This window comes from Dermacentor silvarum, unplaced genomic scaffold, assembly GCF_013339745.2.
Source record: "Dermacentor silvarum isolate Dsil-2018 unplaced genomic scaffold, BIME_Dsil_1.4 Seq111, whole genome shotgun sequence".
Taxonomy (NCBI): domain Eukaryota; kingdom Metazoa; phylum Arthropoda; class Arachnida; order Ixodida; family Ixodidae; genus Dermacentor; species Dermacentor silvarum.
Window position 1 is genome coordinate 11681 of NW_023605573.1, and position 10016 is coordinate 21696.

The 10016-nt window shown below is 41.4% G+C and overlaps 1 long non-coding RNA gene across 1 annotated transcript; it reads left to right on the forward strand.

Annotated features, from left to right (window-relative positions):
* The first annotated feature begins 665 nt into the window (after positions 1–665).
* On the forward strand, positions 666–5462 carry LOC119434492 (uncharacterized). Its single transcript, XR_005188614.2, has 3 exons — positions 666–784; positions 3388–3457; positions 5384–5462. It is a non-coding gene; the product is annotated as an uncharacterized LOC119434492 (long non-coding RNA).
* The last annotated feature ends 4554 nt before the right edge of the window (positions 5463–10016 follow it).

Sequence of the window (10016 nt, forward strand, 5' to 3'; positions counted from 1 at the left end):
AAGAAACTATGGTTCATACCACCTGCAGTTAGCAATCACACGGGGCATGGGAAGGTTGGCTCGATGTGAAAAACAGAGTAGAGCCAACACCAATACCATTTTTCTTTAGTACTCGTTAATTGCGCCATTGCTACTGTATTTTGTTTGCTGAAGGTAACGGCTACTCTACCTCCTCATTAGGTCAAGAAGCCCTTGCAACAACTTTATGATGCTCTGCGCGCACTGGCAGTCTGTTTTTACGCAACACGCCAATGAACATAATCTACAGCTGTGATGCGACATAATTTTATCACAAGAAGATCGCATATCTCAGGGAATAATTTGCAGGGATGCAGTCAATATTATTCAATCTGTTAAACCACTTTAGCCGCATTTTATCCCGCTATTTTCGAAATTTTAAGAGAAATAAATACAGCCATTCCAACTGCACAGTGCGAAGCCAGCAGCTGGTCTCATATGTCAAATCACAAGTAAAAAACCAAAAGACAAAACGATTCTTCTCATATAGTAAGTTCAAATACCTGCACACATGTTCGCAGAACAAATGCGTTTCAATGCGCACTTTTACAAAGAAAAAACACGCACATTTTTTAAGAGTGACTTCTGGAAGTAAAAACATAAAGATATCAATTTCAATAAATGAAGCTGAAGAGTGGTTATAATACAGAAGCTTAGGTGGTGCCTTAAAGAATATCCCTATGCAAAAAGAGTGAAGGCCAAGAAAAATTATTTTAGAGCGAATCAGAGGAGTCCAGCTTCGCGGCAGCCTACTGCGTTTCAGCAGGTAAGGACTAGTAAGCTAGCCTGGCTTATATGTTGCGGTCACACAATCGCCACTATTACCGCGAAATTTGCAGCTTGATATCTACTTGTTGTGTGAATCACCCAAGATATTTCTCACAGTAAAATTTTCATTGCTGTAAAGAACAATTCAGGGGAAGTATTTATTTTCATTGTCAAGCTCGTCAGGATAAACATTCTCTTAAACAAGGTGGCAACACCTAAACCTTCTTTGTTTTATACAAAGATACTACGTGGCAATTTAGGTGTTGCGTCTGACTTCCAGCACATCGATATTCACTAGACACGCGGTCACCCAGAAGCAGAATGCTGAAAAGTACAGTTGCGGAAATGCTTATTTTTCTTTCAATACAAACAAATAATAAATGATGCAGCGGAAATCACCGATTCATCTCGTTATGATGTATTTTATTGCGAGTATAAGAGGTTGTGACAGCGGACAGCATACGTATATTCATGTACGCCACCATAAAAAAAAAAATGGCACAGGCCTCCGCGGCACACGCAGCCCAGTCACAGCATGTGCGGCAGGGTCGCCTTCACCGGAGCTCCATTTGAGGCAGCGTGCACTAGACGGTTTCTACCTTGCAAGGAGGCGCCATAACGTGTACCCAAGAGTGCACACTAGGCACGGCTGCTGTATAACAAAAAGAGGTCGAGAAACAGGTACAGAAACAACGCCGCCCACATGTCACATCCCTAGACCAATGGCACGATACGATGCTGTTAATGATGATGCTTATTTATTTATATCCCCTTCGATATGAGGCGGTGACAAATGGCCACCTAGCAAGCTGGATTTATTCGAGTATGCTGTACATGTTTTAAGCGAACCTTTATATGCTCCCAAGTGTCGGTGGTGGTGGTGGTGTCACACTGAAAAGGGGGCCGATCCTGGTGATAGTTATGAAAGGGTGCAAACTCAATGGCACATTCTCTTGTGGGCTCTGGGACCTGTAACACGCCCTTGAACTGCCCTCGTCACGCGTGGGACCTAAACAGACAATATCACCAGCCCTTCCCCTGTCGAGAAAATGGGGGTAAGCGAAGCTTGGTCGTCCGATTCCCGCGTGAGGGCTCCCGAAGCCCAGGCGACACGTCAGCAAAGAGCCGCGGACCCTGAGTTTAGGTAAAACGAAGCGAAATGCCTGCGACAGTTTCGTCTTGCCACCAAGCTTCCCTTACCCCCCTTTTCTCGACAGGGTAAGGGCTCTGAATTTTTTAATTCATCATTTTGGTATACATCTTCCTAATATTCTTTCTGGTACTCAAAGTTTATCTACCTGGTACCGCTTCCTGTGAGCTTCTACATGTATGCTACCTGGTGCAATAATATGTAACTACAATGCAAAGTGTGCGCGTATCGAGGTTACGCGGCGCGCATCTCACATCGCGGGTAGAGTTACTGTATAATCGCGGATCGTCTTGCACGCTAGGACGCCTGTATAGGGCATTTTTCAGCAAAAAGCTAGCTAGTGCTGGTGTGGCTCAGTGGTACAGTATCTGACTGCCGCGCACCGAGCGTAGCTTCGATTCGGGCGGAAACTGTTTATTTTTCTCATTGTCTCCTTCTTCTTTCTGGGGTTTTACGTGTCAAAACTAGTTCTGATTTCTCATTGACGACGACAGCTGTGACGGCCACCGGCGGCCTACGACACCATCGCAAACCGAAATGCCTATTAGAATGAGCCCATAGCAGCTTAAGCTGTAAAATCGGCGAGGCACGAAACTCGGCAGAAATTGCTACGCACGAAAATTGTACGATAGAATAATGGTTAGCACTTTTGCCTCTCAAATGCGCTGTGCCGCCCCTACATGTGTTTGATCTCCAGTGGCGGAGAATGGGGAAACTGCTAGTTCTAATTAGCCATATGGCCAAGACCGGGGACACAATCACAAGGTGTACTGAAGTTGTCAACGCAATAGAGTGTTTTAGCTGAGCGCTTGGTGTCCGTTCCGACCAGACCGGCATATGCTAGCAAATGCCACACAACCGATTAACGGGAACGCTTGTACGCGTGCGCAGAACGCTCATACCGGCAGCGGAACGAAGACCGCATCCCTTGCTCCGCTACAAAGTCGACTGAGCGGAGCGTGACAACGTGTCTACATGGCCTCTTCGTCGTTTTGCAGCCGAGTTGACAGCGCGTCGCTCGCGTCTCGGCAAGACGCGCTTATGCAATGCGACATCTACGCAGTTCCCTACAGTATCTGAGAACTGTGAAATCTGAGCGGAGCGGAGCGTAAGCGGCGCTCTGCTAAACTGTCTAATAATGGCTACAGTGTTGCGGCATACAGAAAAAGGTGGCATTTCTCATGGCACTTTGCAGATCAAAATCACGTGCTAATATAGTAAGAAGCCTTCATTTATGTCCTGTATAGCACTATGCTTTGTATTGAAATCAAGTTTGCACATATTGAGAGGAGATGGTGCTGTACCTAGGCGCGCAGTGTCTAGAGTTTTTAGTTTCCAGCCCTGCGTAATTAAAAAACAAAAAGAACAAAAAAACACTGTAATGCTGGGATATATTTTGTACTCGTTTATACTATTTGTTGAGCTAAGCAGCCTTTGGTATTGATTTCCAGCCAGCCATGAACGGTTCCCCGGCTTTCCTGGGAATCACGCTTCTTGCTTTACTCGGCGTTTCAACAACACGTAAGTATACTGTTACATTAAAAAATAGCACAAATAGAAGCAGCATAGGCGTTTCTCAATCAATATTCGTGCCCAGAATGTAATATACTTCCCTCATTATTCTAGTCGATAGGCGGTAACCATCTATTGACGAATAAAATAACTGTGGTCTGTTCACTGACAAACTCAGGTGTTTCATGGTTGCAGCCATACATTTTATTGAAATATATTAAGGAATGGGAAGTAAAAGTGAAGTTCGGTTACCATGTTCATCACTCTACCTACCTCTGAAGTTCGACTTGATAGTGACGATCACTTAACTACGTTGCAGCACGTTAAATAGCAAACAGTGAATTAGAAAATTCCTTGCACGAAAGCTTCTTGTACTAAAGAATTTTCATGCAGCGATAGTACAAATGAGTGAGTTTTCTTGACAGCACTCATAAATATCAATTGAGCAGCTGAAAATGTTCGCACATCATTTGCAAAGCACTTTTTGAATATTCATAGTTGCTACTACAGGCTGAGAAACACAGCCATTACATTCGGAGGTTCATCGTCTAAATAAGGATGTAAACACTGTTATTACATACCTAAATAGGCAGAATGACGTACTCCATAGATGTCTCAGCAACCTACGCGAGAGACTGACGATGTACATGTTAACGCTATATGTACGCCGTTGGCTGATCTTTGATGAAGGCGTTGGAGACGTTGGTCGGCCGTGTTTGTTTCCCTTATGACGTTCGTCAGCCGTACACAACGGGAATGGACTTCGTGAGTTTCCTGCGCCCGGATGGGAGCCTGCTGCTAAGATCGGCTGGGTACATCAGTGGTCACTAAACTTTGACCAAGAATACCACTAGCAACATTCGATAGCTGAACGCCCTACATCGGTCGTTGGCCCATTCTTACTTTCTCGCGCGACTCTGAGCATGCATTTTTGCTTGCTCGTGTCCACACGTGGCAAGGTTTGGTGCACCATGGACGCTGTTGTTGTTACTATGCTGTATTCATTGCCATCATCATTTTAAAATGTCTTGATGCTCCTCTGAACCCACCGCATAATATCACACACTGATTTATATATATATATATATATATATATATATATATATATATATATTTAGTTTCATTCTGCATGACACGCCAACCAAACTTGACTAAAGAGAACATCGCCGTACCAAACGTATTCGACGGCTACAGCGATATCTGCCGAGTTTCTGTCGCTATCTTTTGTGTCTGCGTCATGCCGAGCCTGTGGGATCGGATTTCACATTCCTACCGAAAAACATTCATAAGCCCGGTATCTCCCATATCCTATTATCCCATAAGAAATCTGATAATGCACGGGCTTTTATACACGATGTCCCTTGTTTTATTTGGAACAAACACGTATAGCAGAAAAGGGCATATTGATGTTTTTTTCGATGTGGATTATGTAAGTCTACCTTTGTTCGTCGGCAGTACTCCATATTCAATACTAAAATTGCGAAGCTTATCGCGAATATAGTCCTCCACAAATATTCCCTCATAAGATATAAAGAATTTTCTTTTTCTCTCCTTTTTCCTCATTCTCTATTAGTTTCACAAGGTTTTCACAAGTCTTATGCTCTTAGTGTATGCTGGCCGTACACGTTGGGAGGCAGTTAACATTTTCTATACTTGATGGGATGTGCACGGTTATGTTCTTTCACGAAACTATTACCGTGCTTTAATATGGGACCCCACTTATTTAGAAATAATTGTTATTCATTGTCACAACAAATTTAATGAGCACGTACTCGTGTCAGCGGAACATGGGAAATGAATGCTCCTTGAGTATTATAGTTTCAATTTTAGGGAAAATTTTCCCAGCGCAGAACGAGGTGACAATCGGTAGTACCTAGAGCTCTTATATTCAACTGCTTATCTAACTAATTAATTCACGCGTGTTTTCATTTCTAGTGGCGAGTCCTTGTCCCATGCCTACATGCCAGCAGCAGCCGCCAGTCTGCCGAAGCTCTTGCAACTGCAGATGTAGTAAGTAATTTTATGCCATCGAGGCATTGTCTTTGGCATATGTGATCCAGATTATTGTCCTTGACACATGTGATCAAGATTGTTGGGGTTGCCAAATTGTTTTTTTTTTTCTTCAAGGTCCCTGGTTCATTTTTTTATTAGAGCTCGCAGTGTGTGTTGATGTGCAGAAGCCAATTAGGAATTATATATATATATATATATATATATATATATATATAATTTAATGCAATAACGGAGACACAGAGACAGCACCCGTTCCTGGGCCGGCTGTTCTATTCTCTGCCTCGTCGTCTTCTCCCTGTCCGCGCCCGCAGTCCGAGCGCCCGAGCCTAGGTGCGTCTTTTTCTTCATTACAATATATATATATATATATATATATATATATATTGCTAAGAGGTTTATTAGCAACGGATGTAGGCGAAAGGGTAGCAGTCACAAGCGTACGTCCAAGGACAGCAACCACGAGCTCATGCCGGTGCCGATGCTGCTGAGGCACAGGTTACTCTTCTTCACTACAATATATATATATATATATATATGTATATATATGTGTATATATATATATGAACGAGGAGGAAGTAAACCGAAGGTCTCATTTTTATCAGTCATATCATAAGAAGACAAAAACGATGACACCAAGGATAGATTACGCGAAAAACGTGACGAATGGAAAGCAAGCCCTTCGGTTTCCTTTCTTCTCCTATATATATATAAATATATATATATGTATATATATATATATATATATATATATACATGATAGGAGTATTTCTTCGGGCTGAATGTTTAACTGGGAGGAAAAGAACATTCGCACGTCGTAAATCAAAAAACAAACATCATATGCGACCTTTAAGCCGCGGTACAACCTTCCTCAGCAGACAGAGTTCGATTTACACGTTTTCTCTGTTAGGGTGGTGCATATGATTGCAACCTGTTCATCAAATCATACTGCTACAGAGCGAGAAAATGCGCAATGCGCCAAGTTATTTCTGAACCTCCACGGGCACTATACAGATCACCACAAACCTCACAGATACCACATCCTCCAAGTTCATTGTAGCTAATTTCCGAGGCTCAGCTCCCTTCCGAAAACTTCAATGCAAATTCTGCAACTTGATGAGTACCTCTAATGTGCCCAGTAGCACCACATCTTAATTCTGACTCATATTCAAGGGGATTACAACTGCGACACTTGTAACGTTGTATATGTCCTCAAATCTACCATTATCTGCGCAGAAAACCTAGGAGAAACGAAAACCTTTTTTTTACTAATACCTATGTCACACGAGCATGCAAAAACTCATTTACGCAAGTGGTGTTTTACCAAGTTAAAAGACTTTTTAATGAAGAGGTGTCGCGCAGCAGACACCCGGCACCGAAGATCTCATTTTAGTTTTTCCTTCTGGACACACTACCGAAAGCGTGGCGCTAGCGTTCGAAACAAAATTGGCCAAAATACACTGATGTATCTCGCAATATAAAGTGAAAACTTAAGGTATTACAAGTTTTTAAAATAAATTTAACAATGCCAGATTATGACACATTAATGTAAAGATATATTGTAGTAGTTGTAGTAGCTTTAAATGTTGTTTTATTTTGTAATACTGTCTCACTTGTACTTGGTTATCCGTTCTTGCCATTTTCGAGTTTGCTTTGTTTTTAATCTCCGTGTTAATAGAGTATTTTTATGCCCTTTTTTGAATCAACTTCGTGTTTATTTTCTGTATTTGCCTGGTACCGCGTCTCTTGCACCTTCACTGTGGTTTCTTATTTTGTACTGTATTTCTATTGATATGCCCTCCTCACCCAATGCTCTTCGGGGTCTGTGAGTAATAAATAAATAAGTAAATGAATAGTTTAAATAACATTTGCAGAACTAGTGAAGTGCACATGCTTGTCTAGCAACGTTACTGGGTTTACTACACCTTCTGCGAGACATGAAATTATTTTTATGATGAGCCGTGGCGACAGAAAAATATGCGTTTGCTTATTTTCTTTTATACATAATAATTGCTGGCGCCCGCTGGTTTCGAGGCTACTCCTTTTAGCCGTAAAGGAGATCGACGAACACCGCTTCCAGAAAAGACCGCTTCTGAAAAAAGAGATCGCTCTCTGTCGTGTGTCTGCGGGTAAAACTCTTTGTCGGGAGAAGTTATTTTGCTGAAAAGACTTTCGAGTGCACGTGTGACAGGGGTATAAGCTTTATTCGTCATAAATACCATGTAAGATCTATATCACACTTCCACCTCTCCAAACAGGTGAATGTGGTCAGCCACCCTTGCGGAAAATTCAAGGCCACTATATTAAAATCAGAATTCTCCACACATGTCAGAGAAGCTGGCCAGCAATTTCTAATACAGAAATTGAGCACACTTGCGAGGAGAGCTTATATAGCCAGGCTGCCGTGTATACCGAACTAGCAAAAAAAAGAAGACATGTTTCGAAAACTTCCTGCATAATTCTCCTGTAAAACACTCCTTGCACCAAACAATATAGCTTCCTGTTTTTTCATGCATTTACTGTAGGTATAGAGGGTATATTATATATACCGTATTTATTAGGGTAAGCAAATTTCCCAGATTATTCATTACCGATTTTTCTCGTCCTTTAGTGAGGTTGAGGTTTCTTACTTCAATTTTAAAACACGTTTGATTGCTTCATTTGCTGTGTTTTTCATCCATGTACAGAATTTCTACGAAAAGCAGTTTGCCCGCAATCGCAAAATTCCTGAGCCCCTCCCACTTGTTCGAACAATGAAATGCAATGAAGTTCGCGGAACTAAGATGCGAACAGTGCTCACAGTTCAGGTGATATAACCAAGTTGGGTGTGTATGACTGTCTTCGGGGTCTCACAAATCTTGCAGTAACTTCAAGCAAAGATAAAGAGAAACGTCCCTCTGGCATGCCCATTGTTAATATGTGCCCCCGCCCTCCTGCACTGAACTAACGGCGAATTTCCATTAGGAATTTCTCTCGGCCCTTTTTTTTATCTGGGCGGGACTGAACGTACACATGTTTGGGTTCATATGCGCACATCGTTTGTTGTTTTGGAGAATGAATGAGGGAACGGACCTACAACCAGCCGATGTATACTACGTTTGGCCCTTCTGTAGGGGAGTGTTGCAAAATCGTGCTCGTAGCTCCCGCAAGTAGTTTTTTTTTTTGTAACGTGCTCATATGCCGATTCTTACAGACAAAATGTGTAAATTGAACTCTGCTTGCTATTGCACTATTGACGAGGGTTGGATTCTTGCCGAAATATGAAATGAGATGTTTGTTCTTGGTTATATACGTGCAGCTGCACTTTATTAAACCAATTTATATACGTATATACATATACAGGGTGTTTCACTTAACTTGGGCCAAATTTTAAAATATGCAAATGCAATGTAGCTCAACAGAACCAGGGGTAATTTTGTTTGCTGTCGCTTGTAGATACTCAGATTATTTTTTGCATGCGACCTGATTAGAAAATTAGTCTTAATTATTTATTCAACTTCTCAATTGTTATAATTAGAATAAAAGTCTCATGAGAAACTTGTAGAGCAACATGAAAATTCCCGATAAAGCTTTATGTTGCTGAAATGTGCTACATAAAAGTGTTTTTCCGAACGAAGCACTTTGCGTGTATTCGCGTGCAACTTCCACGCTCGGGAAAACTTTGTGACCACGTATTGAGCAACAACAAACTGTATCAGGGGTTTCTCATGTTCTACAATTTTCTCATTACCACTTTTCATCTAAATATTACAATTGTGAAGTTGATTATTATTAAGGCTAATTACATAATTAGGAGGAATGAAGGATACAATCTGAGTATCTACAAACAACATTACCTTGATTCGGTCTGGGTACGAAGCATTTCCATATTTTTAAAGTTTGCTCCATGTTAAGTAACAACCTGTATACGCCTACTATCGTTTCCCGCCACCACTGCTACCAAATACTATTATTACTACTTATTAGTACTTACTACTATCACTATTATTAGTACTTACTACTATTACTACGAGTAGTACTTGCTACTATTATTAGTACTATTAATAGTATTGTTTTATGGTGCCGCGTACAACAGTAAGCTTTTTAACATCACATTCCCCATCTCATAAAAGGCGCCGAGCCCTAGTTCGTGTTTATTCATACTGAACTCAATGCTGAGAAATTAATTAGGATATTTGTTGAGATAACGAACACACAGGACAGTCACTGCATTTTACAATTGAAAAAAAAAGTTTGTTGCGTGGTTAGAAGAATCGCGATGTTAGTTTAAATATCACCAAACTGTGTGATACATCTAGGTAGTTGGTATCTGAAGAACCAACTATTTTAGTGCGGCAAGCCATGTTCATTGGTAATTACGTTATTATAGTAAAGTAAAATAGTAAATAGTAAAGCCAGATGAATTGCTTCGGTATTTGATGCATTTTACGGCATGAAAATATACGAACGGGAGGAGATGGCCCAACTCAAGGCACAGAACATGGAATGCGCTGAGTCAACCTGGCAAGTAAGCTACTAGGCTCTCTTCACAACCCACCAAATGGTCCGGAACATACAT